The 19,563-nt window shown below is 60.3% G+C and overlaps 1 pseudogene; it reads left to right on the top strand.

Moving 5' to 3' along the window:
• Positions 1-19,563, top strand: part of LOC125529363 (uncharacterized) — a 39,552-nt pseudogene that overhangs the window by 7,663 nt on the left and 12,326 nt on the right.

Below are 19,563 nucleotides of genomic sequence, written 5' to 3'. Positions count from 1 at the left end.
CACTGCACGGGAATAGAGATTAGCAGCAGCAGAAAGAACAAGTAGTCCTCAAGAAATAAAGGAGGAGGTGAGCCGGCAGTAACGTCCACCACTACCGACGGGAAGGAGGCCCGGGAAATATTAGAAATATATGGGCTCATGAAATACATTATACTCGTACAAACATAACCTTATATTAATCAATAATCAATGAAAACATCATATATACTTTGGTAAAAAGACAAAGTTCACATATACGTACAAATTAGCTTGGCATGTAAATAGAACCAATCCATAATGCCAAGATGGATAATAAGCCGGAGCAAAAGTAAACATGAAACAGGAGACATAAATTGTCACTATAGATTGTATAATCTTCACATGCCTCTCTACCGGAAGGGCCACCATGTTCCGCAACAAAGAAGAATTAGGCAGGCCTAGTGCACCTAGACATTTCTTGATGGAGTACATCACATTCACTGAGAAGACTGCTAACAAGGATTTCATTTAGTTAGGAAATCAAATAAACAATATCCTAAATACCATACAAGCAAATACTGCTTTTGTAAAGCTTTCCTTGTTTCTCTACAGTTTGGTAGGTTGCCAATAGAGTTGGCTGTTGAGTATGGTACACGGGAAGACGTTGAGATTCTCTTTCCTTTCACCTCTCCTGTTTCAACTGTGGCAAATTGGAGCGTTGATGGAATCATTAGTCATGTGAAGATGGAAATCAAGCAACTTGAGGTATGTCACTAGCATATTTTCTTGCGCACTTATGACTATTTTGTTCATGCTAACTCTGAAGAGTATTGGTGTCAACTCGATGTTTAACCAAAACTTCATACATAAAAAATTCATATAGGATACTCGTCGAATCTGCATGTGTTTTATTGCATTTGCATTGTTGTCTAACTCTCTTCCTGAAAATTCATTTTATTTTAATGATGCTTTATTTGATAACCTGCTTTGCTCCAATGGTAATCTGTTAATTCAGATTTTGTTTCAAAATAACAGGTCGACCAATTCATTTTATTTAAATAGCTCTCTTACTTCATTTCCTATCAGTGTTGCAAGTGGGATTGTGAAATCTTGAATTAACTAGAACTGTTTCTGGTATTTGTTCACTTCACCTTGATATCTGGCTAGAGTGCTGTTTCTCCCTCACGCACCAGACTTAAGCTCTTATGAATTTCCCAGGATGACAATTTTGTGAAAAAGAGGATGTCCGAGCTGAAACTCCAAGCAGATGAAGCATTTAAGAAGCAAAGTTATCTAAATGCATCAGTGCTCTACACACAGGTACATATACCAGTGGAACCTCCATTACGATTTAGTTAATTTATCATTAGCATTGATTTGTAAGCACCGATCACACACACGCACTCGCAAGAATACTCAGAAGACCGTTTTGCGTTGCGAACACTAGCAACTTTTCTGCATTCCTTCTTCTCCTCTTATTCAGTTACAGAAAGGGAACGAGGCCACTAACGGCCCGAGAAAACAGCCACGCCGAGCCACTACGATCGCGCCATCCCACGATCCAGCTCATGCAGGGTGTGGACTACTTCTAAGCAAAACAAACTTTCTAACAAACTTATCTACTCAGCTGACTATGCAGCGTTTATTTTCTGCTAAGACTAAACTGACGAATACACAAGGTTTAAGTCCACAATCACTCCCTAAGCCTTGTGTGCTTCGTCGAGCTCCACCATCCCGATCTTCATGCGCTGCTCCTGAAGCTTGACTCGCCCAAGTGCCTTGGTGAGCACATCGGCAAGTTGATCTCCGGACCGAACGAACTCGATCTGGATCTTCCCGTTCTCCACGCACTCCCGGATAAAATGATACCTGATTTCAATGTGTTTGCTCCGGCCATGGTAAACAGGGTTCTTACTCAGTGAGATGGCCGACTTGTTGTCGATGTTGAGCACCGCCGCCTTCAGTTCTTCGTCCTTTATTTCTCCCAGCAGCCGTGCGAGCCATATACCTTGGCATGCCGCCGTGGTGGCGGCCATGTACTCCGACTCGCATGAGGAGAGGGCCACCACCCTCTGCTTCTGTGATTGCCAGCTGACCAGGTTGCTGCCAAGGAAGAAGGCGACGCCGGTGGTGCTCCTGCGGTTGTCCACATCGCCGCCCAGATCGCTGTCGCTGTAGCCGATCAAAGGCGCATCGTGGTCACCGCGCGTGTACCGCACTCCCCAGTGCAAAGTCTCGGCCACATAGCGCAGAACATGTTTCACTGCCGCCATGTGCTCCATCGTGGGCTCCTGCATGAACCGGGAGACGTACCCGACGGAGAAAGCAAGATCTGGCCTGGTGTGGACGAGGTAGCGGAGCATGCCCACGATGCTCCTGTAATCGGTGGCGTCCATTGGCTGTGCCGGGCTCACCCTGCTCAGCTTGAAGCGCGGCTCCATGGGCGTGTGACAGGGGTTGCAACCCGTCATGTCCGCCTTGTCGAGGATCTTGGCAGCGTACGCGGCCTGACCAAGGTCGATGCCGCCATTGTGCTGCCTCACCTCGATTCCAAGATAGCAGTGGAGCCGTCCCAGATCGCTCATGTCGAAGAGTGCCTGCATCTCCTTCTTGAAGCCATCGATCTCCTCCTCGTCTGAGCCAGTGATGATCAGATCATCGACGTAGACGCCAACGACCAAGCGCGAGGACGCCGTGCACCTGGCGTACACCGCGTGTTCAGACGGACACCGGCTGAACCCAAGCGAGCCCAGACTCGCGTCCAGCTTGGCGTTCCATGCCCGCGGGGCTGCTTTAGCCCGTACAGGGCCTTTCTGAGCTTGAGTACCTTCGAGTCTTCGCCGGTAGCCGTGAACCCTGGTGGCTGCACCACGTAGACCTCCTCTTCTAGCTCGCCGTTGAGGAAGGCGGACTTTACGTCCATGTGGTGCACAGTCCAGCTCGCGCGCGCGGCCAGAGCGAGCAGGAGGCGGACGGACTCGAGCCTGGCCACCGGCGCGAACACCTCGTCGTAGTCGACGCCGTGCTTCTGAACATATCCCTTCGCCACCAACCTCGCCTTGTGCTTCACTACCGCGCCATGAGCATCTTTCTTGGTCTTGTATACCCATTTGAGACCGATCGGACGGTGACCAGCGGGCAGGTCCACGAGCTCCCAGGTCTGGTTGGCTTCAATGGAGTTCATCTCCTCCATCATCGCGTGCTGCCAGCACGTCTCACCTTTTGCCTCCTCAAAGGAGCCGGGCTCCTCGCCCAGCGCGAAGTGCAGCTCGTCGACGAGTTCGTCGTCGTTGATCTCGCCGTCAGTGTCGTCGAACTCCTCCAGCCCTGGAGGAGGCGCGTTCCGAGCCGCCTTCGCAGGCGTGTCCATGTAGCGAGGGTTGGGGAGGAAGATGCCGTCCTTGCCGCGCGTCCTCATCGGGTGCACCGGCGCGAGGTTGCCGGTCGTGCGCGCAGGAGCCGGGGGCACCGTGGGCGCGGTAGTGGTCGCCGCTGGGGTGTCGTCGTCGCCCCTGGCCGATGCTGATGTCGTGGATGGCGTGCTTGACGGGGACGCGGACTGAGCGGGTGATCGCGGGGCGCCAGGCGACGAGGGGGAGCGTGCCATAGATGCCGGACCGCCGGTGAGAATTGACATGGGCTCAATTGTAAAGCTCATACCTGCCCAGTCCGTGTTACTCTTCTCCCAGTCCCATGCTCGCGTCTCGTCAAAGACGACATCACGAGAGACATGGACTCGCTTGCCCACCGGGTCGTAGAGCCGGTACGCCTTGCTCCCTGGCTCGTACCCGATCATCACCATGGCTCTGCTCCGGTCCTCAAGCTTGGAGAGGTGTGGGCGCGTGTTCTTGACATGCGCCACACTTCCGAACACGCGCAAGAAGTCGACGGAGGGCTTCCTGCCATGCCAGGCCTCGAACGGCGTCTTGCCTGGTACGCTTCTGGAGTATGCCCTATTGAGCACGAACGCGGCCGTGGACACGGCCTCGCCCCAAAATTGTGGCGGCACTCCCATCGCCTTGAGCATGCACCGAGCCGTCCCGACGACGGTTTGGTTGCGCCTCTCCACCACGCCATTCTGTTGGGGAGAGTATGGCGCGGTGAGGTGCCTCTGGACCCCAAGGTCAGCGAGATATGCGCTGAACTCGCCGGAGTTGAACTCCCCGCCTCGGTCAGGGCGGAAAGTGCGCAGCTTCCGCCCCGTCTCGCGCTCTGCGTGTGCCTGGAAGCGCTGGATCGCCTCGGCTGCCTCGTCCTTGCTCCGGAGCAGGTACAACCACATGAACCTGCTGTTATCATCCACAAGCAACAGGAAGTAACGCTTGCCGCCCGGAGTGGGCGGCGAGATAGGCCCGCAAAGATCACCATGCACAAGTTCAAGCGGCTCGGTGGCACGGTAGTTAGCCTGCTGAGGGAAAGGCGCTCGCCGTTGCTTGCCCACTAGGCAGGCGTCGCAAACCTGCTCGGAGTGGTGGAAGAGAGGCATGCCCTTCACCATGTTCTGACGTGCCAGCCGCTCGAGGCCGTCGAAGTGTTGGTGCCCGAAGCGCGCGTGCCAGCACCACGCCTCGTCCCCGGAGTGCGCAGCAAGGCAAACGGGGTTGGTGAGCTGTAGACGGGCGATGTAGAGCCTGTTGCGGGTGCGCGGCACTCTTGCCAGGATGCGGTGCTGGCGATCGCGCACTGTCATGACGCCGGCTTCGACGTGCGTAGGACAGCCGTTCTCGTCAAGCTGCCCGATGGACACGATGTTGCTCTTCAGCCGCGGGATCCAGTACACGTTGGTGAGTGCACGGTGCCCGTCGTCAGTTGCGGCGAACAGGACGGTGCCCTGCCCGTGGATTGACATGAGCGAGCCGTCCCCAAACCTGACCGAGCCACGAATGCCCTTGTCCAGCTCGGCGAACGCTGCCTCGTCGCCGGTCATGTGGTTCGACGCACCTGTGTCGAGGTACTAGGCCGCGTCCTGATCTCCGGGAGCGCGGCGCAGTTCCACGCGGGCGCGCGATTCGTTGAGGAAGACGACCTCCTCCCTCGCTCCAGCACGCGGCGTGACGGCCGCGGCTGTCAGGGAGGCCTCCTCGATCATCAGTAGACCCGGATCGTCGTCCTCGCCTGGTTGGCCTTGTGCAAGGAGGGCCTGTTCCTCCTCGCGTTTCTTCTTGCGGTAGTCCCGGGCCCAGTGGCCTGCGAAGCCGCAGTAGTGACACTTGTCACGATCCGCGTCGCCGCCGCCGTTCTTCCCACCACCGGCGTCAGTGCCAGCAGGGGATTTGCCTTTTCCGCCGCGTCCACCGCCGCCGCCACGTCCGCGGCCACGCCCTCGTCCGCGCGCCTGTGCACCTGACGTGTTGCTGCCGCTTGTGCCGTTGTTCGCCGTACGCTTCTCGTACGCGCGCCAGTCCTCCAGGGTCATCAGAAGGCGACCGGCATCCTCGCCTCCGCCGTCTTGGTCAAGGCGTTCCTCCGCCACCTTGAGCCGTCCGGTCAGCCCCTCCACCGTCAGGGTGTCGAGGTCGACCAACGTCTCGATGGAGAGTGCCACCTGAGCGTATTTGCGGGGCACAACTCGAAGGAACTTATGTACCACACGCGCGTCCCCGACGGGATCACCATGGATGGAGAGGTTGTTGATGAGCCCGGTGAGCCTCATCGCAAAGTCGTCGACGTTCTCGCCGGGCTTGAAACGGATATCCTCGAATTCTCGACGAAGGCCCTGGGCCTTGGCCTCGCGCACAGTGGCCGAGCCCATCCGCATGGTCTTGACGGCATCCCAGGCCTGCTTCGCCGTCTCCTTCGTGGAGAGGACCGCGAGCATCTCCTCTGGCACCGCCCGGAGGACGGCCTCCAGGGCGGTGTGGTCGTCGTGGTAGTCGGCGGTTCCAGTGGTGACGGCGTCCCACAGCCCGCGAGTCTGCAGGATGGCTCTCATCAGGAGAGACCAGCTGCCGTAGTTGCTCCGGGTCAGTGTTGGAAACACCGTTGGGAGGGCCACCTCCCGTCTCTGCACCACCGGCGCGGCGACCTCGCTCCCGCGCACGGTGCGACTATGCCTAGCCCTGGGAGACCGCGAGAGCGTGCGCCCACGCGTCGGCGACGGAGTTCGGGACCCGCCAGCGGAGTCCTTACGCGATCCCTCGCCGGAGCCCTTCCGGGGCTCCTTGCTTCCGGCCATGACCGCCGGATCGTACTAACGGCTCTGATGCCAATTGTAAGCACCGATCACACACACGCACTCGCAAGAATACTCAGAAGACCGTTTTGCGTTGCGAACACTAGCAACTTTTCTGCATTCCTTCTTCTCCTCTTATTCAGTTACAGAAAGGGAACGAGGCCACTAACGGCCCAAGAAAACAGCCACGCCGAGCCACTACGATCGCGCCATCCCACGATCCAGCTCATGCAGGGTGTGGACTACTTCTAAGCAAAACAAACTTTCTAACAAACTTATCTACTCAGCTGACTATGCAGCGTTTATTTTCTGCTAAGACTAAACTGACGAATACACAAGGTTTAAGTCCACAATCACTCCCTAAGCCTTGTGTGCTTCGTCGAGCTCCACCATCCCGATCTTCATGCGCTGCTCCTGAAGCTTGACTCGCCCAAGTGCCTTGGTGAGCACATCGGCAAGTTGATCTCCGGACCGAACGAACTCGATCTGGATCTTCCCGTTCTCCACGCACTCCCGGATAAAATGATACCTGATTTCAATGTGTTTGCTCCGGCCATGGTAAACAGGGTTCTTACTCAGTGAGATGGCCGACTTGTTGTCGATGTTGAGCACCGCCGCCTTCAGTTCTTCGTCCTTTATTTCTCCCAGCAGCCGTGCGAGCCATATACCTTGGCATGCCGCCGTGGTGGCGGCCATGTACTCCGACTCGCATGAGGAGAGGGCCACCACCCTCTGCTTCTGTGATTGCCAGCTGACCAGGTTGCTGCCAAGGAAGAAGGCGACGCCGGTGGTGCTCCTGCGGTTGTCCACATCGCCGCCCAGATCGCTGTCGCTGTAGCCGATCAAAGGCGCATCGTGGTCACCGCGCGTGTACCGCACTCCCCAGTGCAAAGTCTCGGCCACATAGCGCAGAACATGTTTCACTGCCGCCATGTGCTCCATCGTGGGCTCCTGCATGAACCGGGAGACGTACCCGACGGAGAAAGCAAGATCTGGCCTGGTGTGGACGAGGTAGCGGAGCATGCCCACGATGCTCCTGTAATCGGTGGCGTCCACTGGCTGTGCCGGGCTCACCCTGCTCAGCTTGAAGCGCGGCTCCATGGGCGTGTGACAGGGGTTGCAACCCGTCATGTCCGCCTTGTCGAGGATCTTGGCAGCGTACGCGGCCTGACCAAGGTCGATGCCGCCATTGTGCTGCCTCACCTCGATTCCAAGATAGCAGTGGAGCCGTCCCAGATCGCTCATGTCGAAGAGTGCCTGCATCTCCTTCTTGAAGCCATCGATCTCCTCCTCGTCTGAGCCAGTGATGATCAGATCATCGACGTAGACGCCAACGACCAAGCGCGAGGACGCCGTGCACCTGGCGTACACCGCGTGTTCAGACGGACACCGGCTGAACCCAAGCGAGCCCAGACTCGCGTCCAGCTTGGCGTTCCATGCCCGCGGGGCTGCTTTAGCCCGTACATGGCCTTTCTGAGCTTGAGTACCTTCGAGTCTTCGCCGGTAGCCGTGAACCCTGGTGGCTGCACCACGTAGACCTCCTCTTCTAGCTCGCCGTTGAGGAAGGCGGACTTTACGTCCATGTGGTGCACAGTCCAGCTCGCGCGCGCGGCCAGAGCGAGCAGGAGGCGGACGGACTCGAGCCTGGCCACCGGCGCGAACACCTCGTCGTAGTCGACGCCGTGCTTCTGAACATATCCCTTCGCCACCAACCTCGCCTTGTGCTTCACTACCGCGCCATGAGCATCTTTCTTGGTCTTGTATACCCATTTGAGACCGATCGGACGGTGACCAGCGGGCAGGTCCACGAGCTCCCAGGTCTGGTTGGCTTCAATGGAGTTCATCTCCTCCATCATCGCGTGCTGCCAGCACGTCTCACCTTTTGCCTCCTCAAAGGAGCCGGGCTCCTCGCCCAGCGCGAAGTGCAGCTCGTCGACGAGTTCGTCGTCGTTGATCTCGCCGTCAGTGTCGTCGAACTCCTCCAGCCCTAGAGGAGGCGCGTTCCGAGCCGCCTTCGCAGGCGTGTCCATGTAGCGAGGGTTGGGGAGGAAGATGCCGTCCTTGCCGCGCGTCCTCATCGGGTGCACCGGCGCGAGGTTGCCGGTCGTGCGCGCAGGAGCCGGGGGCACCGTGGGCGCGGTAGTGGTCGCCGCTGGGGTGTCGTCGTCGCCCCTGGCCGATGCTGATGTCGTGGATGGCGTGCTTGACGGGGACGCGGACTGAGCGGGTGATCGCGGGGCGCCAGGCGACGAGGGGGAGCGTGCCATAGATGCCGGACCGCCGGTGAGAATTGACATGGGCTCAATTGTAAAGCTCATACCTGCCCAGTCCGTGTTACTCTTCTCCCAGTCCCATGCTCGCGTCTCGTCAAAGACGACATCACGAGAGACATGGACTCGCTTGCCCACCGGGTCGTAGAGCCGGTACGCCTTGCTCCCTGGCTCGTACCCGATCATCACCATGGCTCTGCTCCGGTCCTCAAGCTTGGAGAGGTGTGGGCGCGTGTTCTTGACATGCGCCACACTTCCGAACACGCGCAAGAAGTCGACGGAGGGCTTCCTGCCATGCCAGGCCTCGAACGGCGTCTTGCCTGGTACGCTTCTGGAGTATGCCCTATTGAGCACGAACGCGGCCGTGGACACGGCCTCGCCCCAAAATTGTGGCGGCACTCCCATCGCCTTGAGCATGCACCGAGCCGTCCCGACGACGGTTTGGTTGCGCCTCTCCACCACGCCATTCTGTTGGGGAGAGTATGGCGCGGTGAGGTGCCTCTGGACCCCAAGGTCAGCGAGATATGCGCTGAACTCGCCGGAGTTGAACTCCCCGCCTCGGTCAGGGCGGAAAGTGCGCAGCTTCCGCCCCGTCTCGCGCTCTGCGTGTGCCTGGAAGCGCTGGATCGCCTCGGCTGCCTCGTCCTTGCTCCGGAGCAGGTACAACCACATGAACCTGCTGTTATCATCCACAAGCAACAGGAAGTAACGCTTGCCGCCCGGAGTGGGCGGCGAGATAGGCCCGCAAAGATCACCATGCACAAGTTCAAGCGGCTCGGTGGCACGGTAGTTAGCCTGCTGAGGGAAAGGCGCTCGCCGTTGCTTGCCCACTAGGCAGGCGTCGCAAACCTGCTCGGAGTGGTGGAAGAGAGGCATGCCCTTCACCATGTTCTGACGTGCCAGCCGCTCGAGGCCGTCGAAGTGTTGGTGCCCGAAGCGCGCGTGCCAGCACCACGCCTCGTCCCCGGAGTGCGCAGCAAGGCAAACGGGGTTGGTGAGCTGTAGACGGGCGATGTAGAGCCTGTTGCGGGTGCGCGGCACTCTTGCCAGGATGCGGTGCTGGCGATCGCGCACTGTCATGACGCCGGCTTCGACGTGCGTAGGACAGCCGTTCTCGTCAAGCTGCCCGATGGACACGATGTTGCTCTTCAGCCGCGGGATCCAGTACACGTTGGTGAGTGCACGGTGCCCGTCGTCAGTTGCGGCGAACAGGACGGTGCCCTGCCCGTGGATTGACATGAGCGAGCCGTCCCCAAACCTGACCGAGCCACGAATGCCCTTGTCCAGCTCGGCGAACGCTGCCTCGTCGCCGGTCATGTGGTTCGACGCACCTGTGTCGAGGTACTAGGCCGCGTCCTGATCTCCGGGAGCGCGGCGCAGTTCCACGCGGGCGCGCGATTCGTTGAGGAAGACGACCTCCTCCCTCGCTCCAGCACGCGGCGTGACGGCCGCGGCTGTCAGGGAGGCCTCCTCGATCATCAGTAGACCCGGATCGTCGTCCTCGCCTGGTTGGCCTTGTGCAAGGAGGGCCTGTTCCTCCTCGCGTTTCTTCTTGCGGTAGTCCCGGGCCCAGTGGCCTGCGAAGCCGCAGTAGTGACACTTGTCACGATCCGCGTCGCCGCCGCCGTTCTTCCCACCACCGGCGTCAGTGCCAGCAGGGGATTTGCCTTTTCCGCCGCGTCCACCGCCGCCGCCACGTCCGCGGCCACGCCCTCGTCCGCGCGCCTGTGCACCTGACGTGTTGCTGCCGCTTGTGCCGTTGTTCGCCGTACGCTTCTCGTACGCGCGCCAGTCCTCCAGGGTCATCAGAAGGCGACCGGCATCCTCGCCTCCGCCGTCTTGGTCAAGGCGTTCCTCCGCCACCTTGAGCCGTCCGGTCAGCCCCTCCACCGTCAGGGTGTCGAGGTCGACCAACGTCTCGATGGAGAGTGCCACCTGAGCGTATTTGCGGGGCACAACTCGAAGGAACTTACGTACCACACGCGCGTCCCCGACGGGATCACCATGGATGGAGAGGTTGTTGATGAGCCCGGTGAGCCTCATCGCAAAGTCGTCGACGTTCTCGCCGGGCTTGAAACGGATATCCTCGAATTCTCGACGAAGGCCCTGGGCCTTGGCCTCGCGCACAGTGGCCGAGCCCATCCGCATGGTCTTGACGGCATCCCAGGCCTGCTTCGCCGTCTCCTTCGTGGAGAGGACCGCGAGCATCTCCTCTGGCACCGCCCGGAGGACGGCCTCCAGGGCGGTGTGGTCGTCGTGGTAGTCGGCGGTTCCAGTGGTGACGGCGTCCCACAGCCCGCGAGTCTGCAGGATGGCTCTCATCAGGAGAGACCAGCTGCCGTAGTTGCTCCGGGTCAGTGTTGGAAACACCGTTGGGAGGGCCACCTCCCGTCTCTGCACCACCGGCGCGGCGACCTCGCTCCCGCGCACGGTGCGACTATGCCTAGCCCTGGGAGACCACGAGAGCGTGCGCCCACGCGTCGGCGACGGAGTTCGGGACCCGCCAGCGGAGTCCTTACGCGATCCCTCGCCGGAGCCCTTCCGGGGCTCCTTGCTTCCGGCCATGACCGCCGGATCGTACTAACGGCTCTGATGCCAATTGTAAGCACCGATCACACACACGCACTCGCAAGAATACTCAGAAGACCGTTTTGCGTTGCGAACACTAGCAACTTTTCTGCATTCCTTCTTCTCCTCTTATTCAGTTACAGAAAGGGAACGAGGCCACTAACGGCCCAAGAAAACAGCCACGCCGAGCCACTACGATCGCGCCATCCCACGATCCAGCTCATGCAGGGTGTGGACTACTTCTAAGCAAAACAAACTTTCTAACAAACTTATCTACTCAGCTGACTATGCAGCGTTTATTTTCTGCTAAGACTAAACTGACGAATACACAAGGTTTAAGTCCACAATCACTCCCTAAGCCTTGTGTGCTTCGTCGAGCTCCACCATCCCGATCTTCATGCGCTGCTCCTGAAGCTTGACTCGCCCAAGTGCCTTGGTGAGCACATCGGCAAGTTGATCTCCGGACCGAACGAACTCGATCTGGATCTTCCCGTTCTCCACGCACTCCCGGATAAAATGATACCTGATTTCAATGTGTTTGCTCCGGCCATGGTAAACAGGGTTCTTACTCAGTGAGATGGCCGACTTGTTGTCGATGTTGAGCACCGCCGCCTTCAGTTCTTCGTCCTTTATTTCTCCCAGCAGCCGTGCGAGCCATATACCTTGGCATGCCGCCGTGGTGGCGGCCATGTACTCCGACTCGCATGAGGAGAGGGCCACCACCCTCTGCTTCTGTGATTGCCAGCTGACCAGGTTGCTGCCAAGGAAGAAGGCGACGCCGGTGGTGCTCCTGCGGTTGTCCACATCGCCGCCCAGATCGCTGTCGCTGTAGCCGATCAAAGGCGCATCGTGGTCACCGCGCGTGTACCGCACTCCCCAGTGCAAAGTCTCGGCCACATAGCGCAGAACATGTTTCACTGCCGCCATGTGCTCCATCGTGGGCTCCTGCATGAACCGGGAGACGTACCCGACGGAGAAAGCAAGATCTGGCCTGGTGTGGACGAGGTAGCGGAGCATGCCCACGATGCTCCTGTAATCGGTGGCGTCCACTGGCTGTGCCGGGCTCACCCTGCTCAGCTTGAAGCGCGGCTCCATGGGCGTGTGACAGGGGTTGCAACCCGTCATGTCCGCCTTGTCGAGGATCTTGGCAGCGTACGCGGCCTGACCAAGGTCGATGCCGCCATTGTGCTGCCTCACCTCGATTCCAAGATAGCAGTGGAGCCGTCCCAGATCGCTCATGTCGAAGAGTGCCTGCATCTCCTTCTTGAAGCCATCGATCTCCTCCTCGTCTGAGCCAGTGATGATCAGATCATCGACGTAGACGCCAACGACCAAGCGCGAGGACGCCGTGCACCTGGCGTACACCGCGTGTTCAGACGGACACCGGCTGAACCCAAGCGAGCCCAGACTCGCGTCCAGCTTGGCGTTCCATGCCCGCGGGGCTGCTTTAGCCCGTACAGGGCCTTTCTGAGCTTGAGTACCTTCGAGTCTTCGCCGGTAGCCGTGAACCCTGGTGGCTGCACCACGTAGACCTCCTCTTCTAGCTCGCCGTTGAGGAAGGCGGACTTTACGTCCATGTGGTGCACAGTCCAGCTCGCGCGCGCGGCCAGAGCGAGCAGGAGGCGGACGGACTCGAGCCTGGCCACCGGCGCGAACACCTCGTCGTAGTCGACGCCGTGCTTCTGAACATATCCCTTCGCCACCAACCTCGCCTTGTGCTTCACTACCGCGCCATGAGCATCTTTCTTGGTCTTGTATACCCATTTGAGACCGATCGGACGGTGACCAGCGGGCAGGTCCACGAGCTCCCAGGTCTGGTTGGCTTCAATGGAGTTCATCTCCTCCATCATCGCGTGCTGCCAGCACGTCTCACCTTTTGCCTCCTCAAAGGAGCCGGGCTCCTCGCCCAGCGCGAAGTGCAGCTCGTCGACGAGTTCGTCGTCGTTGATCTCGCCGTCAGTGTCGTCGAACTCCTCCAGCCCTGGAGGAGGCGCGTTCCGAGCCGCCTTCGCAGGCGTGTCCATGTAGCGAGGGTTGGGGAGGAAGATGCCGTCCTTGCCGCGCGTCCTCATCGGGTGCACCGGCGCGAGGTTGCCGGTCGTGCGCGCAGGAGCCGGGGGCACCGTGGGCGCGGTAGTGGTCGCCGCTGGGGTGTCGTCGTCGCCCCTGGCCGATGCTGATGTCGTGGATGGCGTGCTTGACGGGGACGCGGACTGAGCGGGTGATCGCGGGGCGCCAGGCGACGAGGGGGAGCGTGCCATAGATGCCGGACCGCCGGTGAGAATTGACATGGGCTCAATTGTAAAGCTCATACCTGCCCAGTCCGTGTTACTCTTCTCCCAGTCCCATGCTCGCGTCTCGTCAAAGACGACATCACGAGAGACATGGACTCGCTTGCCCACCGGGTCGTAGAGCCGGTACGCCTTGCTCCCTGGCTCGTACCCGATCATCACCATGGCTCTGCTCCGGTCCTCAAGCTTGGAGAGGTGTGGGCGCGTGTTCTTGACATGCGCCACACTTCCGAACACGCGCAAGAAGTCGACGGAGGGCTTCCTGCCATGCCAGGCCTCGAACGGCGTCTTGCCTGGTACGCTTCTGGAGTATGCCCTATTGAGCACGAACGCGGCCGTGGACACGGCCTCGCCCCAAAATTGTGGCGGCACTCCCATCGCCTTGAGCATGCACCGAGCCGTCCCGACGACGGTTTGGTTGCGCCTCTCCACCACGCCATTCTGTTGGGGAGAGTATGGCGCGGTGAGGTGCCTCTGGACCCCAAGGTCAGCGAGATATGCGCTGAACTCGCCGGAGTTGAACTCCCCGCCTCGGTCAGGGCGGAAAGTGCGCAGCTTCCGCCCCGTCTCGCGCTCTGCGTGTGCCTGGAAGCGCTGGATCGCCTCGGCTGCCTCGTCCTTGCTCCGGAGCAGGTACAACCACATGAACCTGCTGTTATCATCCACAAGCAACAGGAAGTAACGCTTGCCGCCCGGAGTGGGCGGCGAGATAGGCCCGCAAAGATCACCATGCACAAGTTCAAGCGGCTCGGTGGCACGGTAGTTAGCCTGCTGAGGGAAAGGCGCTCGCCGTTGCTTGCCCACTAGGCAGGCGTCGCAAACCTGCTCGGAGTGGTGGAAGAGAGGCATGCCCTTCACCATGTTCTGACGTGCCAGCCGCTCGAGGCCGTCGAAGTGTTGGTGCCCGAAGCGCGCGTGCCAGCACCACGCCTCGTCCCCGGAGTGCGCAGCAAGGCAAACGGGGTTGGTGAGCTGTAGACGGGCGATGTAGAGCCTGTTGCGGGTGCGCGGCACTCTTGCCAGGATGCGGTGCTGGCGATCGCGCACTGTCATGACGCCGGCTTCGACGTGCGTAGGACAGCCGTTCTCGTCAAGCTGCCCGATGGACACGATGTTGCTCTTCAGCCGCGGGATCCAGTACACGTTGGTGAGTGCACGGTGCCCGTCGTCAGTTGCGGCGAACAGGACGGTGCCCTGCCCGTGGATTGACATGAGCGAGCCGTCCCCAAACCTGACCGAGCCACGAATGCCCTTGTCCAGCTCGGCGAACGCTGCCTCGTCGCCGGTCATGTGGTTCGACGCACCTGTGTCGAGGTACTAGGCCGCGTCCTGATCTCCGGGAGCGCGGCGCAGTTCCACGCGGGCGCGCGATTCGTTGAGGAAGACGACCTCCTCCCTCGCTCCAGCACGCGGCGTGACGGCCGCGGCTGTCAGGGAGGCCTCCTCGATCATCAGTAGACCCGGATCGTCGTCCTCGCCTGGTTGGCCTTGTGCAAGGAGGGCCTGTTCCTCCTCGCGTTTCTTCTTGCGGTAGTCCCGGGCCCAGTGGCCTGCGAAGCCGCAGTAGTGACACTTGTCACGATCCGCGTCGCCGCCGCCGTTCTTCCCACCACCGGCGTCAGTGCCAGCAGGGGATTTGCCTTTTCCGCCGCGTCCACCGCCGCCGCCACGTCCGCGGCCACGCCCTCGTCCGCGCGCTTGTGCACCTGACGTGTTGCTGCCGCTTGTGCCGTTGTTCGCCGTACGCTTCTCGTACGCGCGCCAGTCCTCCAGGGTCATCAGAAGGCGACCGGCATCCTCGCCTCCGCCGTCTTGGTCAAGGCGTTCCTCCGCCACCTTGAGCCGTCCGGTCAGCCCCTCCACCGTCAGGGTGTCGAGGTCGACCAACGTCTCGATGGAGAGTGCCACCTGAGCGTATTTGCGGGGCACAACTCGAAGGAACTTATGTACCACACGCGCGTCCCCGACGGGATCACCATGGATGGAGAGGTTGTTGATGAGCCCGGTGAGCCTCATCGCAAAGTCGTCGACGTTCTCGCCGGGCTTGAAACGGATATCCTCGAATTCTCGACGAAGTCCCTGGGCCTTGGCCTCGCGCACAGTGGCCGAGCCCATCCGCATGGTCTTGACGGCATCCCAGGCCTGCTTCGCCGTCTCCTTCGTGGAGAGGACCGCGAGCATCTCCTCTGGCACCGCCCGGAGGACGGCCTCCAGGGCGGTGTGGTCGTCGTGGTAGTCGGCGGTTCCAGTGGTGACGGCGTCCCACAGCCCGCGAGTCTGCAGGATGGCTCTCATCAGGAGAGACCAGCTGCCGTAGTTGCTCCGGGTCAGTGTTGGAAACACCGTTGGGAGGGCCACCTCCCGTCTCTGCACCACCGGCGCGGCGACCTCGCTCCCGCGCACGGTGCGACTATGCCTAGCCCTGGGAGACCGCGAGAGCGTGCGCCCACGCGTCGGCGACGGAGTTCGGGACCCGCCAGCGGAGTCCTTACGCGATCCCTCGCCGGAGCCCTTCCGGGGCTCCTTGCTTCCGGCCATGACCGCCGGATCGTACTAACGGCTCTGATGCCAATTGTAAGCACCGATCACACACACGCACTCGCAAGAATACTCAGAAGACCGTTTTGCGTTGCGAACACTAGCAACTTTTCTGCATTCCTTCTTCTCCTCTTATTCAGTTACAGAAAGGGAACGAGGCCACTAACGGCCCAAGAAAACAGCCACGCCGAGCCACTACGATCGCGCCATCCCACGATCCAGCTCATGCAGGGTGTGGACTACTTCTAAGCAAAACAAACTTTCTAACAAACTTATCTACTCAGCTGACTATGCAGCGTTTATTTTCTGCTAAGACTAAACTGACGAATACACAAGGTTTAAGTCCACAATCACTCCCTAAGCCTTGTGTGCTTCGTCGAGCTCCACCATCCCGATCTTCATGCGCTGCTCCTGAAGCTTGACTCGCCCAAGTGCCTTGGTGAGCACATCGGCAAGTTGATCTCCGGACCGAACGAACTCGATCTGGATCTTCCCGTTCTCCACGCACTCCCGGATAAAATGATACCTAATTTCAATGTGTTTGCTCCGGCCATGGTAAACAGGGTTCTTACTCAGTGAGATGGCCGACTTGTTGTCGATGTTGAGCACCGCCGCCTTCAGTTCTTCGTCCTTTATTTCTCCCAGCAGCCGTGCGAGCCATATACCTTGGCATGCCGCCGTGGTGGCGGCCATGTACTCCGACTCGCATGAGGAGAGGGCCACCACCCTCTGCTTCTGTGATTGCCAGCTGACCAGGTTGCTGCCAAGGAAGAAGGCGACGCCGGTGGTGCTCCTGCGGTTGTCCACATCGCCGCCCAGATCGCTGTCGCTGTAGCCGATCAAAGGCGCATCGTGGTCACCGCGCGTGTACCGCACTCCCCAGTGCAAAGTCTCGGCCACATAGCGCAGAACATGTTTCACTGCCGCCATGTGCTCCATCGTGGGCTCCTGCATGAACCGGGAGACGTACCCGACGGAGAAAGCAAGATCTGGCCTGGTGTGGACGAGGTAGCGGAGCATGCCCACGATGCTCCTGTAATCGGTGGCGTCCACTGGCTGTGCCGGGCTCACCCTGCTCAGCTTGAAGCGCGGCTCCATGGGCGTGTGACAGGGGTTGCAACCCGTCATGTCCGCCTTGTCGAGGATCTTGGCAGCGTACGCGGCCTGACCAAGGTCGATGCCGCCATTGTGCTGCCTCACCTCGATTCCAAGATAGCAGTGGAGCCGTCCCAGATCGCTCATGTCGAAGAGTGCCTGCATCTCCTTCTTGAAGCCATCGATCTCCTCCTCGTCTGAGCCAGTGATGATCAGATCATCGACGTAGACGCCAACGACCAAGCGCGAGGACGCCGTGCACCTGGCGTACACCGCGTGTTCAGACGGACACCGGCTGAACCCAAGCGAGCCCAGACTCGCGTCCAGCTTGGCGTTCCATGCCCGCGGGGCTGCTTTAGCCCGTACAGGGCCTTTCTGAGCTTGAGTACCTTCGAGTCTTCGCCGGTAGCCGTGAACCCTGGTGGCTGCACCACGTAGACCTCCTCTTCTAGCTCGCCGTTGAGGAAGGCGGACTTTACGTCCATGTGGTGCACAGTCCAGCTCGCGCGCGCGGCCAGAGCGAGCAGGAGGCGGACGGACTCGAGCCTGGCCACCGGCGCGAACACCTCGTCGTAGTCGACGCCGTGCTTCTGAACATATCCCTTCGCCACCAACCTCGCCTTGTGCTTCACTACCGCGCCATGAGCATCTTTCTTGGTCTTGTATACCCATTTGAGACCGATCGGACGGTGACCAGCGGGCAGGTCCACGAGCTCCCAGGTCTGGTTGGCTTCAATGGAGTTCATCTCCTCCATCATCGCGTGCTGCCAGCACATCTCACCTTTTGCCTCCTCAAAGGAGCCGGGCTCCTCGCCCAGCGCGAAGTGCAGCTCGTCGACGAGTTCGTCGTCGTTGATCTCGCCGTCAGTGTCGTCGAACTCCTCCAGCCCTGGAGGAGGCGCGTTCCGAGCCGCCTTCGCAGGCGTGTCCATGTAGCGAGGGTTGGGGAGGAAGATGCCGTCCTTGCCGCGCGTCCTCATCGGGTGCACCGGCGCGAGGTTGCCGGTCGTGCGCGCAGGAGCCGGGGGCACCGTGGGCGCGGTAGTGGTCGCCGCTGGGGTGTCGTCGTCGCCCCTGGCCGATGCTGATGTCGTGGATGGCGTGCTTGACGGGGACGCGGACTGAGCGGGTGATCGCGGGGCGCCAGGCGACGAGGGGGAGCGTGCCATAGATGCCGGACCGCCGGTGAGAATTGACATGGGCTCAATTGTAAAGCTCATACCTGCCCAGTCCGTGTTACTCTTCTCCCAGTCCCATGCTCGCGTCTCGTCAAAGACGACATCACGAGAGACATGGACTCGCTTGCCCACCGGGTCGTAGAGCCGGTACGCCTTGCTCCCTGGCTCGTACCCGATCATCACCATGGCTCTGCTCCGGTCCTCAAGCTTGGAGAGGTGTGGGCGCGTGTTCTTGACATGCGCCACACTTCCGAACACGCGCAAGAAGTCGACGGAGGGCTTCCTGCCATGCCAGGCCTCGAACGGCGTCTTGCCTGGTACGCTTCTGGAGTATGCCCTATTGAGCACGAACGCGGCCGTGGACACGGCCTCGCCCCAAAATTGTGGCGGCACTCCCATCGCCTTGAGCATGCACCGAGCCGTCCCGACGACGGTTTGGTTGCGCCTCTCCACCACGCCATTCTGTTGGGGAGAGTATGGCGCGGTGAGGTGCCTCTGGACCCCAAGGTCAGCGAGATATGCGCTGAACTCGCCGGAGTTGAACTCCCCGCCTCGGTCAGGGCGGAAAGTGCGCAGCTTCCGCCCCGTCTCGCGCTCTGCGTGTGCCTGGAAGCGCTGGATCGCCTCGGCTGCCTCGTCCTTGCTCCGGAGCAGGTACAACCACATGAACCTGCTGTTATCATCCACAAGCAACAGGAAGTAACGCTTGCCGCCCGGAGTGGGCGGCGAGATAGGCCCGCAAAGATCACCATGCACAAGTTCAAGCGGCTCGGTGGCACGGTAGTTAGCCTGCTGAGGGAAAGGCGCTCGCCGTTGCTTGCCCACTAGGCAGGCGTCGCAAACCTGCTCGGAGTGGTGGAAGAGAGGCATGCCCTTCACCATGTTCTGACGTGCCAGCCGCTCGAGGCCGTCGAAGTGTTGGTGCCCGAAGCGCGCGTGCCAGCACCACGCCTCGTCCCCGGAGTGCGCAGCAAGGCAAACGGGGTTGGTGAGCTGTAGACGGGCGATGTAGAGCCTGTTGCGGGTGCGCGGCACTCTTGCCAGGATGCGGTGCTGGCGATCGCGCACTGTCATGACGCCGGCTTCGACGTGCGTAGGACAGCCGTTCTCGTCAAGCTGCCCGATGGACACGATGTTGCTCTTCAGCCGCGGGATCCAGTACACGTTGGTGAGTGCACGGTGCCCGTCGTCAGTTGCGGCGAACAGGACGGTGCCCTGCCCGTGGATTGACATGAGCGAGCCGTCCCCAAACCTGACCGAGCCACGAATGCCCTTGTCCAGCTCGGCGAACGCTGCCTCGTCGCCGGTCATGTGGTTCGACGCACCTGTGTCGAGGTACTAGGCCGCGTCCTGATCTCCGGGAGCGCGGCGCAGTTCCACGCGGGCGCGCGATTCGTTGAGGAAGACGACCTCCTCCCTCGCTCCAGCACGCGGCGTGACGGCCGCGGCTGTCAGGGAGGCCTCCTCGATCATCAGTAGACCCGGATCGTCGT

Source organism: Triticum urartu, chromosome 1A (genome assembly GCF_056163025.1).
Source record: "Triticum urartu cultivar PI428250 chromosome 1A, HENAU_Tu73, whole genome shotgun sequence".
In the NCBI taxonomy this organism is placed as follows: Eukaryota; Viridiplantae; Streptophyta; class Magnoliopsida; order Poales; family Poaceae; genus Triticum; species Triticum urartu.
Note: the sequence above shows the minus strand (reverse complement) of the source record. Positions and strands in the feature narration are given on the sequence as shown.